Here is a 22446-nt window from a genome sequence, read left to right as displayed (position 1 = left end):
CAGTTAACAAAGATCCTCATGAACCTGTTTGGTGTAGTCTGATGAGGTAATGTGTTAAATCCTGTGATAGCTGGTCCTAATTGCACATCTCTTCAGACATTATTCATCTTTTACACAGTAGTGTGTTTTTCTTTAGCCTACTAATACCAGACACCATCCAGTTATCACAGCTCTTAATTTGCATTCTCTCTTTAATGTTTTCTGTGTATTTTTACTGAGGTAGCTTTGACTGAGTAGTCTTCTATTTTATTGACTATTCATTCCCCTTTTAAGCTAGGGTAAATAATAACATTGACCTGCGTTTTGAAGTGTTCAGTATTTATTTTGTTCTTGAAGATCCACTGAATAACTGGTCAGAGCTGGTTTTCAGGTGACCTTGTAGCATGTTCATTTAGCACTTTGCTCAGCAGCTCTTTGAAGGAGATGGGGTACAGAAGCAAAGCGCTTTTATCACCTTTTTTTTTGCTTCTTGGAAATCTTATTGGAAATTCACACACAGTGCTAGGATGCATTAGTGATTTTGCCTTTTGCAGAAGTTGAAAAGCTCATTAGATACCATCAGGTTTGTTTTGTGCATGATATTAAGACAAATAATGCAATTGTATGATCAAAATACTTGACTAAAGGTTGTCCAACACTCCAGATATTGGTAACACGCTGTGTGAACCTTTTGACTTTCAGGCCAGAACCCTCTGTCTGTGGTTTTTTGTTTTACTGTGGTTTTACCCAACATGGAGCAGTTGTCCCAAGAGGAAGTCTACAAATGTAGCATTGCCCAGAAGAGGCTGAATAGCTGCAGGGAGCACAAATGGGCCAATACTGTTTCCTTGCAGTGGGTGTCAATATGGGGGGAAGGGACTGAAATATATATATAAAACTATAAAAGAGGATAGCTTGTTCAATTGGGTCAAGCTGGCAAAAAAGATTAATTGTTCTCACTTGGAAATGGAGGGGGAGCTCTGGAGGCCATGATGTTTCTCAAAGGCCGAAATCTTTCCCAGCGTCTAAAATCATGGCAAGGCAAAGCTCAAGATTTATCTGAGCTTCAGGGTAGCAGAATACTGTTCTGCACACACATCAAGGGTTTCAATTACTCTGGCAGACAGTATTGAGTAGTATTGAATCTGCCACTTGAGTGGAGGCAGGCTTGATAAAGACAGCATTCATGATAATTAAATGGCTCAAACGGACTTTGAAAAGAGAAACGTGTCTAGCTAAGGACTAGGACAGTTGATCCCTTGCTGACTTTGTCAGCAGGGCTTGGGACTTTGTATGCAAGAAAAGGCAAAGCTTTGTGTGACACTGCAAGGGGACTGAGTCAGGAGATCACTAACCTGTCTGCCTGGCTACTGCCAACCCCAGTGACAGACAGACACACAAACAGATGCTTTCTAGAGCCTGGTCTCTGAATTCTTCTATGTCTGTTTTTCAGGGAGCTAATCCACACAGAACTGTTCCTCCAGAGTGGTCTGTGGAGCGTTCCTTGATTTCATGGCATTTAAACACTCTGCTTTGTTTCTATCTCCTAACTAAGAGCTAATCCCTCCTAGAATAGTTTCCTTGTATCATTTTTCAGGACAATCAGTTACTGGGGCTCCAATTACAAATGCCAGGGAAAGTTCCTCTCAGTTGTGCACGTCAGCAAAATGTCTTCCTTTATTAAGGTGACTCCCATTGTGGAGGAAGACTGCATGGCAAAACAGAGACTCTGCCAGAAACACCTCCGCATCTGAGGTGTTGGCAATATTTGTGTCATGATGAAGTAATTGGAGCACCCTATTCATTACTAAAACAGGTTCTCCCCAGACCTGGCTGAAACAGTGAGGATTTTTGAGGGGGGGTGGGGGTTGGTGGATGAACTAGGAAAAGCTGAAAAGGGGGAAAGTCTCCCAGGAATTGTTCATTTAATGCCATGCAGGGACTGTCAGCTTTGTGATAAAATGTTTGACATCAACTGATGCAGGAGTGCTTCATGGGATGGGGCTATTGAGTCCGGAAAAGTGTTCTGGCCAATGGATAAAATCTGCCTGAAAAAGTTTGTTGTTGTTTTGGGGATTTTTTGGGTTTTTTTGAAGTGACAAAATGACTGATTCTGGAAACAAGTGAAAGGAAATGTGTGGTTTTGTTGTGAGTGTTTTTCAGGCATTAGGTGTTACCATCAAACATCCTGTGGTGCTGGCTGTGGCTGTTCAGCTGTTTGTACAGTCCCTACACTGGCCTGTAGCTCGTGCTGAGAACCCTCTCTCCCACCCACAACCTTTCAGCAGGGAGGATTGCGGCTTCTCCTCTCTACCCTTCTAATCCTCCACAACTCACTGCTACTCCCTTGTCTTCTGCCATCGATGTCATCCTTGCTTGTGTTGTTATGTTCTATGTGGGCCCATCTATAAAAAAAAGCACCTTGCTTTATTATTCATAAGGCAAACATTTCTTCTTTCAGCTTCTTTGCTTCCTCTATGACTTGTACCAGTGGCCAGCCAACAGTGATGACTAGTTAATGCTGGTCAAGAATTGTAGCTATTTATTTTCTTGATGAGGAGGAAAGGAGGCTGAAGAAGAAATGTCAAATATTCAGACTGGTTTAATTGTGAAAAAAGGTATCTTGTATCTTCTTCCTGTCACATTCTTCCTGCCTTCTTTTTTGTGTTATTTCACAGCTCTTCCTCTGGTTCCCTCTGACTGCAATTCAAACCCTGTGAACTCTTTCTGACAGTGTGTTTGGGTGATGCCTTGCAGGGGACTGCAGTCTGAAGTAGGGTACAGAAAATCTGTAACATAAAAAGTATTGATACCAGGCTACTTCATAGTCTCACAAAGTACAGCCTCTTATCATTACTTTTAAAAGTAGAAATCTTAGCAGTTAGGAGTTGTCAAATAGGTGTTACCTGAAGGAGTTGCCTTCTGATAATCCTATCCACACATTAATGACAAACATTAAAATGTCATGGTCATGCACATTACATTGGCAGTAGCACAGGAACCCAGATGTAAATACTGAAGAAAAATTTGTTTGTTCAACACATTTCACAAGAAGGGCTTTAAGGCAAAAACAAGATCAAGCACATTGGAGCATGTTATATATTTTTACAGATAGAAATAGTAATGAACTAGTGCCATATTCACAGTGGGATATTTGGGATTTTGTTTACTGATGGAAGTAACTATTCTGAAGAAAAGGTGAAAAGATTTTAGACTTTTAGAATAGATTCAGACAGGTTTCAGACAGGTAGTGCAGGAAATTTTAGGAACTGTCTGCCAAACATTTTGTGTGGCTGAGATAACAAGATAGAAAGGGCATGAGTCAAAGGGAAGATGGTGGGAAGGTGGGAGGAAGAATACAGGAAGAGATTCAGAAACAAGAGGCATCAGTGGCCCCTTGGTTCCTCTGCAAGCATTTGTATTTATTTGGTATTAGCATCTAATATTTAGGCAGGTAGAATGTATATGGCATTTATCTCTTTTACCTCAGTTTGGCAGGATTGATGGAAACACATGTAGACACTTTGTATTATTTAAATGATTATTTGTATTATCTTCCAAACAAATATACTTCATCAGATTAGTGATGTTCACTAGAAAACTTATTTTTATAGGGACTAACTTTTCATCTTTGAATTCACTCCAGATTTCCCTTTGAAAATTTGTGTTTCACTGCTTTGCCCTTGAATGCAAGGCACTTTACAATCTGTAGCAAAGCACACCGGACAGCTGAAGCATGTGTTGTGTACTTTGTATACAAGTAAGTAAGTGGTGTTACAGATGATAAAATTACTGTGCTTTTCCAAGGTCAGAGGGTGTTTGTAGCAAAGCATAGAAAAGAAGAAGAAAAAATTCTAAACCTTTTATTTGTACTCCAGGTGTTTTTTGTTAGAGATGGAAAGCCTATTGCAAAACTCCTGAAGTTGACTTCCAATGGTCAAAACCAGCATGTCAAATGAAAGTGTTTCCTCTTTACTTCCTACTGTGTATAATGAAACTGAAAGGCTGGGTACTCTCCACACTTTTGGAGACTACCCAGTAAAGAGCCCTGACTTCTGCTATGATTTTCTGAAATAATCAGTCTAATCCTTAAAGGTTTGAGCTGATTTAGGTCTCCTGCTTAACTGAATTTCTTAGGGAAATAGAGCTCATGTGGATTACACTATTTGTCTACTGATATGCTTGACAACTTTCTGAGCCATAGATGTAAAAAGGCAGGCAGGACTCCCCTGTTGTACATTTTCTGCTACATCCAGTCAAAAAACCAGTATCACATATAAGGCTCACTAATCAGTGTGCATGTGGGGCAGTGCAGTTTATGACTGCTCCAGGGCCACTTTGGAAGCAATACCAGGGAACTAGGGTTATTGTTTTAGTAGTCTTAAGGCACATAAATCCTTAGAAACCAGGCTTTGTCAGTTTTGCTGTTCAACCATTTCTTCACATACAAGTTTGGAGCATAAAATTTGCCGAATTAATAAACCTCCATTCCTGAGGAAAACCATGGTTTGCAATTCCTTCTGAGTGAGGAAAATAATTTACTCACTGACTGTTTTTCAGCCACATGCTGGAAACACTTGTACAACTGTTCATTATTTTAAATTCATAAGCTTTTGGGAATCTTTTCACAATAGAAAAAATAAAGTTGTTTGGCAATGGATGGTATAGAGAGCAGAGATCTTGATCAGCAGTTCAGGGATGCTTTAATGTGAGAGAATCTTAAACCTTCATGCAGTGCCAATAACAGAGTTTGTGTGGTCTAGACAGAGTGATGGATGGGTCTTGTGACCCATAATAGTACTGAAACTCAAAACATCTTGGTATGTGGAGTGTTGCACATTTGGGTTATCACTAAGAGATAAAAAATTTATTGCACACTTGTTGCCATTTGAAGGAGGCTGAAGCAACTTCTCTGTTTCCTGGAAAGACAATCAAAGAATGAAAGCACATTATTGGAATTTTTCCTTCACTATCTCCATTCCCGTCATATTCTGCTGTGTTTAGGGGAAATTAACTGCAGCAGAACATCCAGAGAACATCTGATTTCCTGTAAAACATTAATTTTATTTATTCTTCCTACGTGTTTTTCAGTTCTCTCCTCTCCTTCCTAGTCCTATTGACAACAAAAGAAATCACACAAAAGATCAGCTGTTGGCTTTATGTAAAATATTGCATCAAAATAATGATTCATTAGAAAAAGATTTCACACAGTAAACACACTCACAAATACCCACTCAGGCTACAAAAACAAAAATGTTATCAATAAGGACAAAGGAAGTTGTTATTTTAGTTTTTGAACAGTCTTGATTCATGTTTCCTGTCATTTTCCTTGGGGAAAGAGAAACAATTATGCTTAAATAAACAATTTAACAGAACTGCCAGAAATTCTTCAAATCCTTAAACCAGTATTATCAGGAATAAATCCATAGTTGAAATAAGCTATGTTCTCCTGCTGTCCAGATTTGTTTTCCACATTCAAGTTTGAGTGCTACATCTCACATCATGATCTAATACTGTTTTTAACCCAAAGGTGAGAAGCCATTGTTGTAAACCCTGTTCCTGTGGCATAGTGTGATGATCACCATATTTCAAGAGGATCTCAGGTGGAGTTTCTTGGTTCTTACCAAGTTGTGCTGTATAATTACTCTGAGGTTTTCTCAGTAGGAAGCAGCCTGTTTGTTCCAGTTTTGTCAGCCCAGAGAGACGCTTTGTGCTGAAGGCTGTGGCAGCTTGCTCCCTGGGACACCCAGAGACCGGTGGGATGTTTGTGATCAGCAAGAGGGGTGCTGGGGATGCTACATGTCCAGATTTTGACACTGAGTTTGTTCTCTGCAAGGCTATTGGGAAGTGTTGTTTGTCATCTTTTTGTTTATGTTGTTCAAAAAGCCATGAAGATATACAAAGCTAAAAGGTCTTAATGTTTTTTCATACAATGTTAGAAATATTCTGTAAATGTGTATGATTCTTCTTTCCTTTCACTTGCTTTTTATTCAGTGTAGCAAATGTACTCTATTCATGAACCAAAACCAGAAAGACTGGAGAGTGTTATACTCAGTCTCTTCATGTTGCTAATTTCATATTCAGGAGAGTCAAATGGTTTCCATGCCTTTGGCTTCTGTTAGAATTATGGAGCATCTTGGCTTGAAGGGACGTGTCTAGTACAACTCCCCTGCAATGAGCAGGGACATCTTCAACGGGCTGAGGTCTCTCAGCGCCACATCCAACCTGACCTAGAACAGGAATGGGGCATCACCAGCTTCCTAGGCAGTGTTCCAGGGTTTTACCACCCTCAGTTCCTAATATCTAATTTAAACTGACTCTCAGTTTAAAGGCATTCCCCTTTGACCTGTCACTACTCGCCTTTGTAAAAGGTTTCTCTCTAGCTCTCATGTAGGTCCCTGGAAAGTGCTATAAGGTCCTCCTGAACCCTTCTCTTCTCCAGGCTGAAAAACCCCAATTCTCTCAGCCTGTCTTCGTAGGAGGTGTGCTCCAGCCCTCTGATCATCTTTGTGGTCCTCCTCTGAACTCACCCCAGCAGGTCCATGGCCTTCTTGTGTGTGGGACCCAGGAGGGGCAGGCATCACTGCAGGTGGGGTCTCATGAGAGCAGAGAGGGGGAGAATCCCCTCCCTCACTCTGCTGGCCATGGTTCCTGCTTTGCAGCCCTGCGTACAATTGGCTTTCTGAGCTGCAAGTGCACATTGCTGGGTCATGTCCAGCCTCTCATCACCAAACTTTCCTTGAACTTTGTGTTGAGTTCCTCTTTAAACTTCATGTTCTCTCACACCTCCTCGGCAGATTTCAGGATCCTGGAAGTTTCTTCCCATCTGCCTTCTGCAGGTGGGATCTGGCCTAGCTTTGCTCGTTTGGTAAGTGTCAGGTTCTTCCTTGCAAGTAGGCCAGTTGTTTCTCCTTTTGTCTAAAGTCTCTTTCTCTTCTTCCACAGTGCAGCATTTCCATTCTCTGTGATTTAGGATATTGTTTTTCCCAAGCTATGTAAATTGCAAGCATGTAGAGAGTTAGCCTAAGGATACAATAAGAAGAAATTTAGTTTAGAAAAATTTACTCACAGTCAGAGGTCACTAAACAGATTTCTTCACCTTGTAAGACAGAACTCATGGAAACTAAAAATTCAGAGTTCACACTTAAAAGCTTTATTTATATATTATATATATTTGTTTATATTGTATAATGCAAAGTAATTCTCAGTGGAAACAGATTTATTGATGCATTTTGCCTTGACTATGTTTTGTCATATCCCAGGAAGTATATATACATGTATAAAATCAAAACTTGGAGGAAATACTTGATCTGTTTAAATTTCTTCCTGATGAGTATAGGGCAGTAAAGTGGAGCCAGGGGCTTTTCAAAGATGAAGTCAAGCTTAACAAAAAGATGAGCTCAGTTGTAATTTCTTCAATGACCACAGATAGTACTGAAACAAAAAACACTGTTTGCTTGGATTTTAGCAGTGTTTGGAAAACCAAAGGTTTTGGTATTCTTCTTGCCCTCCTGCTCCTGATCAGTCTTGTACAACTCAGATTTCTTTTCCTAGAGATTCTCTCTGCCATGCTGGGTATCCCTAATTTTATAAGAGTCTTAAACAAATTGCTAGGTTAAAAGTACATATTTTTAATGAAGTTACCTGGCAGTTAACATAAAAATAAACATTAACAAAAATTGTAACATACACAAATTTAAATTAATTTTTAACAGACACAAAAATAAACATTAAGTAAACACTTCCCAAATTATTTCAGTACAACTAAATAAATTCTTACATCACTTGCAAGCAAGCCACGTGCTTGGTTTTGAGTTCCCACTATCCTAATTTTGGAATTGTTGAATTTAACAACTGCTTGCTAGCTGGTATGTGGAAGGTGTCCTTTCAAGGAGATTGTTGTAATTGCTGTCTGCTCTGCTCTGAGCAAAGAAAAAAGTTTTATCACTATCCTAACGAGAATGTGAAGCAATCTTGGATTTTGTTACTACAGCTGTGATGTGATAAGAATGCTGCCAGCAAACAGTTGCACATGTTTTAACACTTTGCTGCTTCTCATCTGGGAAGTGGTACTGTGTCCTTGTTGGATGCTGCCATTACAAAGGTGGCCAGCCTAAAGCAGCAGGCAGAAAACAGGATCACTCAAACATTGCCCTGTTGTGTTGTGGTGCACTGAGAGGCTGAAATCCTTAGAAACTATTAGTTGAGTTACATGACCAGGTGATTGAATTCCATAGAGAGAAAAGTGGATCTGGACAAATCTTTTCATATCTGGTCTCATCATAAAAGGGCGCGATGTAAATTCTGGTGGGGAAAGGAGACTGTAAAAGGGAGTGGAATGGCATGGAGACCCTTCCTGGAAGTTGAGTAAGGAGAGGGATGCTGGGAGAGAGGATTGAGTTCTTGGTTTTCCCCTATAGGTATGCTTCAGCTCCATTATTTCCCTGCATAGCCAGTCCTTTGGAGTAACCCCTCTCCATCCTCTCTTGGAAAACATTTCTCACCCTAAATAAACCAGAGGCTGTGTGTGTCATACTTAAATACTAAAGAAAATTTATGACTCAAAGATATATATTAGCTCCTCACCTTGATTCTTCTTGCCAGATGTCAGTGAAAGTCCTCTTGTTGGCTTTTATAGCCATAAAATTAAGTGCCTCAGCTCTGTCTCATCTCTGACCTGCCCATCCTTGTCTTCAGAGGTTAGTTAAATCAACCAAGGCTGGGCTGAAATGTATTATTAGGTGCCCCCTGCCACCTTCTCCTCCAAATTCTACCTGTCTTATAAATCTGTACATAGAGTCTCATCAGGCTAAGGCAAAACCATCACCTAGGAGACTGGCTTGGGTTGGAAGGAATAAAGCTGTCTCTTACTATTTCCAAAAAAAGCAGTCAAGAGCTTGAGGCAGGACAGAAAACACAGTAGAATCAGAGATGAAAACAGTGCACATTTTTATCTCATGACAAGGACAGGTTGATGACCTCCTCTGTTACAGAGGAAGCTTCCTGCATTGGCTGCCAGGATGGTTTTCCCCTCTCAGTTTTTAAACTGATGGTGATTCTGATGTTTGAAATCATTGCAATTCCAGGTACATTACCAAAACACTTTGTTGAAAGTCAACAGAATGTGTCATTTTGGGCACACAAAGGAGAAAAAAAAATCTATGCATGATTGAAGGTCTGTGCCATGCTCTGAAGTTAGCTATAAGCACTGTTAATAGAAAAGAAATTAATTTATCTGAGTCTTAGGTTATCTCCATTCAATCGTTATATTCTCTTGTTAAAAATGTGTGCTAACTTTAAGAGAAGGCAGGAGAAGAGGACAACTTCAGTGCCTCCTCTTTCATGTGTAATTAGTGTGGTTCCTTCCATGCTGCTTTATACATTACTCTTTTCACATCTAGAGAATCTCACCTGTTACCTGATGCCTGTAAAAACTGAGCAACTCCACTTCTGTACGTGTAACACATGAATATGAGAGCAAAGCAAGCTGTTTGGTTCCATTTTATTTTTTATCATCAGTTCCCGAGGTGGTGCTGGCTTGGGGGGGGCTACATGGGCCCGAGAGGTGTCCCATGACCCTGGCTGCAGTGTCTCCAGAGGCAGTGCTGTCACCTCATTGATGGCCACTGTGTGGCTGGGGAGGGACAGAACTGCCTTGTGAGGTGGTGGCTGGCACGCCTCGTGTCACAGGAGAAGGTCAGGGGGAGTGTGACAGCAGCCTGCCCCCAGTGTGTCCCCAGTGCAAGGAGGTGCCTGAGGACGTGCCCTGAGCTGAGGGTGCTGCTCTGGCTGCCCCTGGGCTGGGTGACTGCTGCTCACTGGCAGCTCATCAGTGTCTTACTTATGGCAGGCTCATAGAAACCTAGCTTGTTTTCTTCCAGCAGACTGGCTCTTCATGCACCTAGTGAGCAGGAAGGAGTTAGCCCAAGCAAAAATTTCTGTAGAGCTGTTGCAGAGCTCTTTGGTGCCAGTGGCAAAATGCCCACTCCTGGTGGTACTGCCAGTAGAGTTCTGCCACCAGGAGGTTTTGCTATGGGGGCAAATCCACTTTGTCTCTTTTGATGCTTCCAGATCCCAAGGAGAGAAGTTGCACTGGAATTCCAGTAATATGCTGTCAAAGCCATCAGCCTGGATCTTTAAGCTGAAATTTCTAAGCACCTGAAACCCACCCACTGGGGTAGCAGGCTGACTTCTCATGGTTTTCTGCTGAGGCTCTATTTTATTTTTTCCCCTCTAGCACAGTTCTGTATGGATCAAATACCAAAAGATAGTTTAAAGTATAAACACAGGAAAAAATACGAATGGAGAAGAAATATAGAACTTATGGAAGCCATATGATTTTCTTTGGAGATTATCCACTATGCCAACAAAGTCTAATGAATATTGCATTTTGCTTTGTTCGTAGGAACAGGATGAGTGTAAGTCACCTACCACTCTTCTTTGTGTCTGAGACAAATTCACTCATTTTTGAGATCATAATCATAAATGTTCAGTAGAGACAGTGGGCCATCCCACTCCCTTTTTTACTGTAAAATTAAAAGCTCTTTACATAGCACCTACAATTATTTCAAAATAATTTAACTTGATTTATTTCACTCTAATAGAAAACTCCTTATAATAAAGTTTTATGTTTTAGCTAAAGGGATTAATCAAGATTTCAAGCCTGGTTTGTCAGTGAGTGACTTGCATACCAAGTCAGAATTGTAGAACAATAGGGTTATTTAAACAGAAAAAGATGTGGTCCTGATTTTCTTGTAGCTATACTCATTAAAGCTTGTCTGCATGCAAAATATGACATAGCTCTGTATTTTTCTGCACTGTCATCTGATTTCTAGCACCGTGTGATTGTATAAATACATATATGGAATAGAGATCCCTTTTTAAAACATTTGGTTTATGAAGGTACCACAAATGACGTTTTATGGTGTAATTCCCCTTTAAAATAGTTCCCATTGAAGACAACTATTAATAGTCCATGACTTCAGGGGCGTCACACTTTCAACTTCAGATAATATATGTATACTCCCTGTGCAAAACCCCTTCCTGTTTTGTTTTCAGTATTGGTTATGTTACTCATTAGTATCTATTTTTGTTGTGAAACTGTCTCTCTCACATCTACAAATACTTTCTTTTTCCATAGCAAAATGGATTATTTGCATGTACACTAAATAAAATTGATTAGGACTCATTTTTTTTAGTCAGGCTCTGATTTTAAAAAGCTTGTTATAAAACCTGTTTTTATATTACACCTATGGATGCCAATTGCTTTTCAGGTGATTTGTTTTCTTTTAGTTGAAAACTGTGAAACAGGGTAGTGAAATTTTTTTCCCCTCATAAGCTAGTCCTATTTTCTTTATGTAGAATTACAATGAAACCGTTAGTTATACACTAACTCAGTGTTTTCACTCGCTGTTAATGGTATTTTGTTTGTGGGATGTCAGCTATCTTTTCACTGGTCACGCTATTACTTTTTTACCCATCTATGTCAAAAATTAATTAGCAATTTCAGTTAATGAAGAGTGGCTTAGTCATTTCTGAAGTATTTCAAGTCACTGCAAGGATGACACAGCCATGTTAGTAATTAACTAGGCCAGCCTTCATTCTTATTTTGGCTAGTAACTCAACTAAAAGTTTCCAGTGATAGTGCATTTTGGCATCTCAAAGGCTCAGCTATTCCCCCAGTCTGGAGGTATAAAAGCATCAGTTAAGCGTGTCCAAAAATTAATTGGATCCTTTCAGTTTTGTGCTTTATATCACAGCTGTCCAAGAAGAAAGCAAATGGGGAGAACTTAGCTTGTGCCTTGTCTGGAATTGTGTGACAATGTGAACTTCTTTTCTATTTGCTGGCTCAGAAAGGAAGCCAATCAGTCTGGGTTAAGAGATTCAGGGATTTGAGCTGGGTAGCAATTTTAGTATGACTCATAACACTTCATAAAATTAGCTTGCCAAGAAGATGTGCTTCTGTGAAACTGTGAAGTACCTGGGCTCGAGGTACAGCTGGAAGAGAAATAATTTTGACTGAAGAGCTCATAAAAGTCCAGCTCACGTCTTTGGGTGACGGCAATTGAAAGAATCATCAGTATTGATCATTTCAAGTCCTTATAGCCTGAGCTTCTGTGCAGTGCCACATCACCTTCAGCTCACCTTTGCTGTAGAGATCCTGGAGAAGCACAAAAGTAGGGGCAAATACTGAAGAGAAGATGGAAGCAGAGGCATAGCCAGCTGTCCAAAGAACATCAGTAAGTGATTGTCCGCCACGGAAATCCGGGCCCCACAGTTTAGGATTTGATACCCAAGAAGTGGAGTGCTTGAAACAAGCAATTCTTAACATTTCTAGTTAATTAAATGTCTCGAGAAACATTATTTTTCTCACTAATTTTGTGATGTCTAAAGGAAAATAATTTTGTTGTAAGCAGTTTTGCACGTTTATGGAATCACATTATAACTTGCATGGAGACAGTAGGAAATGGGATAAAAATACTATGGAATGTTTGTAGATGAAGTTTCCAGAATGTCTGTGCATTTTAATGTACTAAATCTAGTTTTCATAATTTAAAAGAACATCCCCCCCCAGATACAAGCTGGTCTCATCATTTATCTGAAGGGAAGATGGCTAATCTTTGTTGTAGTTCTGTCTCTTCACTGGTGGAGGCTACTTCAGTGAAGCTTGTTTTTGTTTTGTTGTGCCAGCAAGGAGTAAGTACCAAACCAGATGCTACTTTTGCTACTCTGCTATTGGCAGCTGCCCTGCTATTTTTCCTACACCTGCATGGATGACTTGATTTCCTTCATCCTCTCTCTCTCACCACTCTCCTCCTTGAGATAATTGCCTTTTGCTTGTTTATTTGCTGTGCTGCTGAGCACAGGGGCTGAGAACAGGCAGAGTTTTCCTGCTGATCTTCATCTGTGGCCTACCAAGTACTTGTGTGATTGAGGCAGAGTAGCAAAGGGGGAGCTGCAGGAGGAAAATATAGGAGCTGGAAGCAGAGGGAAGGTAGTGAAGAGAGTAGTGATAGAGGCTCATGCTATTTCATACTAGAACAGAACATGGAGGATGAAAATCTAACCACAGAAGGAGAATAGTTTTCTACTTGTAAAGTTTTCCAAAGAATTCCACATTTTCAGTACTGTTCTAGAGCCTAAAAATAGCTCTGAACCTTCAGTGTTTCTTGAGTCTTGTCTAGGACTGGCCACTGCTGAGAATACATACGTCTGCATCTGCTGGGAAATGCTCTCCTAGTTCAAGTGGCAGTAAATGTGACATGGCTCTAGTTTGCCTAATCCTGTTGTAACCCTGTTGATGAACACCATAAGAATCAACAAGATCCCACATGTTAGAGCAGCTGTTTTTTTTTCTGGTTATTATCCCCTCCCTCCCTAAATATATATAAAAATATATAAAAATATATAAAAATTGTATTGATAAAATTATATAAATTATATATATTATATAACTATATCTAAAATTATTTATAGCACCCAGTGTTAAATAGATAAATTCTAAGTTTGTACTTGTTCTGAGATGAAAAGAGTATATGATGGAATTCAAGCAAAGCTGTAATATAAAGGAATAATTTAGCAAGGAGGCTGAATTGAAGTTGCACAAGCTTTTTTTTTTTTTTTTTTCCTTAAATTAATCTGATGCAGTATAATTGTCTGAAAATAACTAAAAGCTCAGCTGTGAGCTTTTATATACCCCGGAAGAAATGCCTATATATAATTTTTCACAGGAAAGTACTGAAGGCAAAATGCCAGCAATGATTGCATGAACTACAAAGTAAATTTATTTCATCATAAGAAAATTGTAGATTAACATTTATACTTCCTTCTGTTTTTCTGCACTCTCTGCACTCTGATGTATCTATATTTCTTATCTGTGGGTGTGGTGCATTTCCTACAGCAGGAAAAGTTCTTGAGGGTTTGGTGTCATGTGGCACAATTAGATATTCTCTCCTGCTGCTTGGCTGCTGTGAATCACCCCCGTAGGTCTGGAATACGGAGCTGCAGGATTCCCAACCCCTCTTGCACAGAGGGACAGCTTAAAGAGTGTAATTTTAGTATTGACAGAGTTAGATGAGCACCATCATCATTAAACACTCAGATCTGAAATTACATGGGTACTCTTACTTTTGAGTCTAGAATTTTTGCTCACTTCCCCTCCAACGTGAAGAAATCACTTTTTTTTTTTTTTTTTTTTTAGATGACATTTTTCACAAGCAGAAGCCAGCGAGGTTTCAGACATCAGCAGCTATGCAAAGTGCTCTCCCCAGACAGGTTAATTCGGGAGGGCTCTGATGAGTGTCACATCTGAAAGAAGCCTCGCTGCTTTCAGTTTTACCTGGCGGGGCTGGGGTGGGAGCCGTGGCCGGGAGCTGCCCAGGGACCCCGAGGAGAAGGTGAGGTGTGCCCTGCCGGGAGCTGCCCAGGGACCCCGAGGAGAAGGTGAGGTGTGCCCTGCCGGGAGCTGCCCGGGTGCCGGCGATCACCTGCGGCTGAAGTGAGTCTGGCATGGGAAGTAGGAAGTGCTGTGCTCACGCTTCCTGTACAAATAAATGCGGCTTTCCCACAGCCGCTGCATGCGGGCTGTGAGGCGCGGGTGAGATGTAATGGCAGCACGCACTAAATAGCAGGGAGGGGATGGTTTCTCGCAGTGGCACAGGGGCTGGCAGACGAGCCCTGCTGCAGCCCTCAGAAGCGTTCAGCTGTCAGAGCGCCAGGGACGAGGAAGGGCGTGTGAGAGCGATCGGCTGCGCTCCTCGCTGCGAGCTGCGCGGCTCGGTGGCATCGTGGTTCCTTGGGAATGCCCGAGTCTGAGTGCAGCTGCTGAAAAGTCACACAGCTGGCACTGAGCGCTGCTCTCCTTTCAAGGTATGTTGGAATGCAGCTTTCCGTCTGTTTTAGGATACCTGCAAAGAACAGAAAAGCCAGCATTTGCTTCTAATGGAAGAAAATGGAAAAGGCTTTTTTTCTTTTTTTTTTCCTCCCCCCCCCCTCCTCCCCCCCCCCCCCCAAGGTAAGGACTAGAATGATTAAATAGCTAAAATAAATGTTATTTGTGGTTTGGCTAAAATCAAACTACGTGGTGCTTAGAGCTGAGGCAGAAGGAAACCTTGGTGTCCTGACTGTTAAAAGGCTGAAAATAAATAGATGTCAAGTACTTCCCAAAAGGGTGAAATGACTTTTGTCAGTGTAACTTTTGGAGAAATATCTACGTGAAGTGTTTGAAAATGCTGCAGAATTAGGATATGTCTGTGTGAAAGGCAGTTGCTAAAATGGCTTATGTTTTAGTTTAGAGGAACTTTCATACTGAAAAAATACCTGATTAAGCTGGAGGAAGCCTGAGTTTAAAATGCTGATACTTCCTCCTGGTTTAAAGGCATTTCTTCTGGCAGAGATTCATGCAGCTGGTATCAGGAAGGAAAAAAGACATTCATCTGTATTGTGCATGTGTTAACTTCTAATCCGTGTTAATGTACACTTCTAATCTGATCAGGGTTTAGGGTTATGTCGTTTATGTAAGCACATACAAAATCTGCCATACTTTAGTTTCCTAGTTTGCATTTAAATTTTTTTTTGATGCTGAGAATAGACAACTGCATTTACTGGAATGTTTGCCCTGCTTTCTCATCATAAGGCTTTCTCAGTGCGAAGCAGCTTTAGTAATAAAGATATTTCAGTCTAGTTTATTTTAAAGCTCTATTTTCTGTAATACAAAAGTACTTTGCTTCCTAACTGCATGCAGCAATATCGAATGTCTTCCTTCAGAGAGCACTGTAAGTTGTAAAATATTTAGAATTACTATAGTAAAGAAAGCATTGCAGGGTGCCTTCGAATCCTCTTGGTCAATAGACACCGAATGCTTTAAAGAAGTAAATTTTAGCAGAGATACACAAGCTGTGACTGAAAGTACCCCCATGCAACTTTCCATGTGCCTGTGAGCAGGCAGAGCAATCTGATATGTTTGGCTGCCCTCAGCCTGAAGGGCAAGCGGTCTCGGTTAAGGGCAGGCACTGCGTTTGGGATTCCAATATTTACGGAAACAGAAGTTTCAAAATCTTGTTTTAAATATTTTTCAAAACAAGCAGATTGTCCTGATGCTTGTCCTGTATAGGACTTGTCTGTGCCTGAATGTGAGTGGGTGTCTGGGTTGTTGCTTTAACATGAAAGTGGCTGAAACGCTTTCATCAATGAACATAAGCTATTTTGGAGAAAGAAATGCACATTGATAAGGCTGCATGGCTGCAGTTATGCTGCTGAAAGTAATGCTTTAGATTATGGATTGAGAAGTGTGTGTTTGCAGAGTGTCTAAAGCTGTAGTAAAGGGGAGGTATTCTTTCAGAATAAACCACAGCTACTCCAGAGCCAAGCAAGTGTGATGACAATCAAACTCCTTTTCTTCCATGCATCTTACTGGCTGATGGGGGTATTTCACACAAAGTCCTGTCTGCTCATGTCAGGACACAGAAACCTCCCTAGGCTTCATGTGGAACTAGCATTTGGCAACCTGGAATAGTTTCTGCTCCCCATTCTGCATGCACCTCAGTGGTGGTTGTGGGCTTCTTTCCCGCAGATGTGACATTTTGGTGATTCTGTTTGTGTGGTAGTATGCCTTGGAGCAAAAGTTAGCAGTATAAATAGCAAACAATATGGAGTTTTTTCTTTCTAGCTAGGTTTTTTGATTGCACTCTATTCTCTAAATGCTTCATAACCTTTGTAGAAATAAACAGTGTGGAAGTGATTGTCTGCCCTTTCCCTTTTGGTGGAGGAAAGTGTCCATATTATTGTACACATACTTGTCCATATTATTATTGTGAGTTTAAAATGCAACTGTGAGAATCAGCAAACCCCTCTGTAGGGAAACAAGCAGTGCTAATGCTTAACCTGGTTCCCAGCTCATTAGTATGCCTCTGATATTATCTGTGGTGTGAGCCTGAGCCCTGTGCCTGCAGTTCACCCTGTTCAGACCTTTCAGTGACTGAGACCCAGTGGAGTGTGTTGCTTTGATGTAGCTTGAAAGAACTGCTACAGACTTGCTGTCCCTCTTCTGGAGTGGGGAGTTTTCTTGAATGTGCCTGTAACTTCACAGCGCCTATAGGTTGTGCGTATCAGATCCATAAATATCTCCTGGGCTAGTAGTACTGTGACATCTGAGACCATAATTACAGCTCTGGGCCCATGGATATCTCAGGCACATGTGAACAAAATACTGTGGCAGGCTGCCAGTGTCGCCGTGAGCTGAGTCCATCAGACCTCCTTGCATATCCTAAAGCAGACTTTGCCTTCAGCTTTGTGAGGCTGAAAGTGATTCTGGAGCTGTGCTTTTCCTCTGGTACTTGCCCAGAGGTGGGTACATTTCCCTTCTCTTCCTCTGGTTTCTCCATGCCAAAGCGGAGCCCAGTAAAATGCACTTCACAAATCGTCTTCTTTGCCCTTACATTCATTCCATTTGAAATCTGATCTTCTTTTGGTTTGCAAAAGGAAACATTGAGGAAAACAAGAAAGAACAGATCCAAAGGGAAAGACAGCAGTGATATTAAGCTCAGCCTCTAGCATTCTGTATTTCTCCTGAAGCATAGCTGAGCTGCAGTGCTAGACTATGAGCCTTCTCACTAGACAGAAGCACAGGTCTGAGGGCCATCGTACACTGCAAATTTACCTAGTCTTGGACAAACATTTACAGAGATGCTTGTGCCAAATAACTTTGTGCTGATCAGTAAGAAAATAGTGTTCAGTAATCGTTCTGTGTCTCTTCTAAATAGTTTCGGCTCAGTGGGAACTGAGTGGGCTTTACATTCATAAAGTAGGTCACTGCTAGGAGATACTAAAACACTAAAACAAAAATAAAAAATCTCAAGTTACAAAGGTCCTTATCCTTCCCTTCCTGCTGAAGTAGAACTTTTCCAACTCCTAGTCTTCCAGGAGGAACAGAGGTGCCAAGTAGAAATTTTTAGGCTCCAGAGCATAACTAGGTTAATTGCATTGCAAACATACTTTCAAATAAAAATGCAGCTATGTAAAAAACCACTTTTTTTTGAAGTTTCCTAGATCTCTTTGTATGTATTGGTACTTGTGCACAATGACATATGTGTTGCTCATTTTTAGTTTCTTTTATTCTATTGTAATAATAAAAAAATGTCATTAGTTACCCAAGATCTGGGTGGGGGTTTTTTTATATTTTTAGGGGAATCTGCTCAGCCCGCAAGAGAAAGCCCATAATATGTAGTTAGAAAGGTCACCAGTGTACCTTCTGCTTTGAGTGTCCTTGGTTCCTGCAAGCACAGTTCCAGCTTTGAGTTTGGTTGAGTTTGGGCTAACTTAGCATCCTTACTCCTTCTGAGTGAGTCAATATCTCTCTGGAGTCAATATCTCTTTGGAGTCCCAAAGCCAGCCAGCAGCAGGCACAATGATTTGGGACACATGAATCTGGGTCACACTTTTGGGTCCATGCACATTAGAACAAATTCCCTGCATGGAGTTTCTTCCTGTGTATTTCCCAAGCCTGTTGTAGGCACAGCCATCAGGGGTACTCGTTATACATGCTTTTTGTTGCAAGGAGAGACAAGAGAGCATAGAATCATGGAATGGCTTGGGTTGAAAGGGACTTTGATGACCATCTAGTTCCAGCCTACCTGCCATGGTCAGGGACATCTTCCACTAGACCTGGTTGTTAATAGTTCTATCCAGCCTGGCCTTCCAAGGATGAGACATACACAGCTTCTCTAGGCAGTCTATTCTGGTGTCTCACTATCCTTCTGAGGAAAGAATTTATTCCTAACACCTATTGTAAATCTCCCCTCTTCTAGTTTAAAACCATTCCATTTCTTTGATCACTATCTGCCTGTGTAAAAATTGCTTTTTCTTTTTTATAGACCCCCTTTAGCTACTGGAATGCTACACTGATGTGTTCCTGGAGCCTTCCCCTCTCCAGGCGGGACAATCACAGCTCTCAGCCTGTCTTTAGAGGACAGTTGTTCCAGCCCTCTGATCATCTTTGTTGCCCTTTTCTAGATGTGCTCTAAACAGGGCCATTGTGCTTCCTGTGCTGAGGACCACAGGGCTGGATTCAGAATTCCAGCTGGGGTGTCAGCAGAGTAGAGGGGCAGAATCCCCTCCCTTGATCTCCTGCCCGCTTTGCTTTTGGTGCAGCCGAGGGTGTGGTTGGCATTTTGGACTGCAAGCACTGATGCTGTTGACTCATGTCCAGGTTTTCATCCATGAGAACCACCAAGTCCTTTTTGGCAGAGCAGCTCTCAATGAGTTCTTCTCACATTCTGTACCCATGTCTGGGATTACTCTGACCCAGGTGCAGCACTTTGCACTTGGACTTGCTGAACCATTTAGTTCTTATGCACCCATTTCTCTAGTTTGTCCAGATGCTGGTTAGGAGACAGAATACAGAATCACTTTTTATTAGAAGGAAAAATTACCATTTTACTGTCATGCTCATGCTTCTGCCCTTTAATTGAGACTGTCAGTATTTGTGTCTGTTGCAAGCTTTTCTGCCTTTTGCTTTGTTGTAAAAATGAGGAGAGGATGGAAAGCATAAGACATGAGTCATTACTCAAGGAGTGGACGTTGTCTGAGTATCTGACAGAGACTTTGATGATATTGAATTCATGTTGCATTTTCAGATAGATGGGAACAAAACTTGCAGATCTGAAAACATTGATGTGTTCTGTATATTTGCAAAAGGAAAAATCATGGGCACAGAAGAGCTGTATCTGTTTTTGAGGACTGAAACGATTAATTGGAGGCTACCTCTGCTTACACTCTTAGTGCTGTATGTTGCTGTGGCGTAGGGGAGGTTTCTTTGCACATGTGTGCATATATAGCTGCAAATAGTTCAAAATTGCATGCTCTAAATCCCTATGTACATAGAAGGAAAAACACATTTAATGACAACTCGCATCCAGGCTAATCCTTTGCATGCAAAGAAAATTCCAGAACTAAGTAGAAGCAGTGACACACAGGCTGGCACTGGTTATGTCTGAGCAGTAGATGGGAGAGTTCATATGTTCTGCCTGTGATTAATTTTTGAAGCATTCTGATGGAGGTGGGGAGATGATGAAGGAAAACAAGCCAGTCTCCCCACCCCCCCCTTAAAAAAAAAAAAGAAGGTTACAGTGCTGTAGTCATTGGGGAAATGGAGCTGATCCTGTGGGCTGTTTACCATTGCAGTCACTGGAACATTTTTCACAGCAGTGGGTGCTCTGCCAGCCACTGATACTGGAACTCTTCCCCATGGGGTTTGCCCATTTTAGGGCTAAGATAACATCCACAGGGCCAGCAATAACTTGCTTGCTGAAATTTTGCACAATGGAGAAGATGCAATCTTGCACCCTCTTGACCTCTCCACAGTTGCCCTGATGGTTTCAGTGGTGGAGATTCTTCATCACAGTTTCCACAGAAAATCTGTGGGAAAGGCAATCATGCCCTTTGCCAGGGGTGAAGTAGAAGCCACATACATGTACATAATTTAGACAATACTACTATGAGGATGTGTATTTTTAGTGTTGGTCAATGTTTTTGTTGCAAATACCCAAGCAATGTGCATGGCTTGAGCAATTTCAACCCCCTTGTTAAGTTTGCTTATCGCATTTTGGGAGGAAGGACCAACAAATTAAGGAAACATACACTTGTGAAGAGTAGAAAAAAGTCAGGAATTCTTGTCTTTTCTCCAAATTCCACAACACCGAGGACAAAATGCCTATTTTGCCTATGGGCATTAGTTGTCATGGTCATAATTAAAAGACCAGCTAGCAGAAAGTTTCCAGAAAATTTTCTGTAAGACTGTAATCCTATAATGTAACAAGTCTATGAGCTCTTTTCAGCTCTACTTACTCATTTTTCTGAGAGTTTGGGAGGTGGGGCAGCTTCTTACAAAGATAAGCTCCCAGTTGCTTATCTTTGCACACATAATGCACAGGTCCATTGAAAAGCACTCCTTTGGAAACACTCCTCTTGGCAGGATTTGGACTGCATGGCTAAGATCATGTAGAGACTAGCCAATTGTTAGCAGAGGCTGAGGCACTTGAGGCTGAAATCTCATATGTTTACAGGTTGCTGTTCTCCTTTGTAATTATTTCTGCAATGAATGTTGAAATTTGGATCTGAAGTGAGGGAGTGATGAATGCAAACCTCTTACTGCATTTGATGGACACTTCTGGTTTATTACATGTCTTATACTAACATCTGGATTTCTGAGTATTGCATCGAGCCCCTGAGAAACTAATTGTGTTCCCTGTGCTTGGCACAATACAGGCAGAAATCTTCTTGTAAATGCTTGGAGCCTGAAGCACAGAGACAGAAGGTGGATGTAGATAGAAATAGGGTGGGAGGGGGCAGGGCAGCAATGAGACAACGTTGTGTTGTGTGATAGACAGTGTCATCAGCCAAACAGCGTTTTTACCCAGGTTTAAGCAAATACTGTATTTGTCTTACACTGTTAATAAAATGCAGAGCAAAATAGTGTGTTAAAAATGTTTATTAATAAAAATGTTAATATACAGTTGTTTTAAAAATACATGTCTGTTAAAGTTCGTCAAGAGTGTAAGACTAATAGTAGTTGAAGGTATTCCAGCATAGTTCACATCTGTTCAGTAGCGTGTACGTGAGGTCTGTCAGTGGTTAGAGGTGCCCCGAATTCAAAGCCTGGGCACATGGGGCTCCTCCACACTGGAGCAGTAGGCAATATGGAAGGAATTGCCTGCAGCAGAATTCCTCCCAGGATCTGTCTCCCGGCGTGCTGGGCTCTTACCCTTTCCCATGTGTGGGCTGGGAAAGAGGGAGATGCAATGTGAATACCGAGAGGACAAGCAGAGAGATGCAAAGTCAGGGGACTGCTACTGGTGTTTACTTCTCCTTTTTTGCCTCTGCAGATCGGGTCAGAGCTGGAACTTGTCCTTTCCTCATCTCCAGTTGCCTTTGGAAGGACTTGATGAAGAGCTGGCAGGGGAGTGGTTTAGGGATAGACTCTGACTAGTTTAACTACCAGTCATGAAAAGCAGTAGTAATAAATGTGTTTAGTTTCAAAACAGCCTCATGTCCGGGTCCAAACCTCTACTATTGTTTCTTGCCAAATTTCAGCATAGTCAGAAGCTGTTCATGTTGTTTTCTTAATGGCAAAGGCTTATGTTAGAGATAGTGACTTCCCCAAGGTCTAATCCTGAGATTTGACTTCCAGTCTTTAATTCACTGACTGTCCTTGTAGCTAAGACTTGAAAGTTACCACTGGGTAAGCTTTCTAAGTCACTGAGATACATTTGGGTCAAGGGCAGTTTTCAATGTTTCAATTCTTTTATTTTGGTGACCTCAAATAACATATTTATTGTATAATAATCAGCAGTGTATTTGGCTGTAAGATTAGATAGGGGCAGATTAAAATATTATATGTATTAGTTTTGTTCACTGAGCAGTCACACAAAAATCATTATAGGAGGAAAATCAACTTATTCTGTCATTTCTGTT

At 41.1% G+C, this 22446-nt stretch overlaps 1 protein-coding gene across 2 annotated transcripts in view; it reads left to right on the top strand.

Annotated features, from left to right (window-relative positions):
* Positions 1-22446, top strand: part of RNF144B (ring finger protein 144B) — a 90915-nt gene that overhangs the window by 22930 nt on the left and 45539 nt on the right. Inside the window, exon 1 of one of the 2 annotated variants that reach the window (XM_063160042.1) lies at positions 14481-14847. The exons of the other annotated variant lie outside the window; for it this stretch is intronic. The gene's annotated coding sequence lies outside the window, so the exon portion shown is untranslated. Of the gene's footprint in view, positions 1-14480; positions 14848-22446 lie in introns of those variants that run through there. 2 annotated transcript variants of the gene reach the window in all.

The sequence above is a fragment of the Melospiza melodia genome, chromosome 1, assembly GCF_035770615.1.
Source record: "Melospiza melodia melodia isolate bMelMel2 chromosome 1, bMelMel2.pri, whole genome shotgun sequence".
Lineage (NCBI taxonomy): Eukaryota > Metazoa > Chordata > Aves > Passeriformes > Passerellidae > Melospiza > Melospiza melodia.
This window is presented reverse-complemented; position numbering and strand designations above follow the sequence as displayed.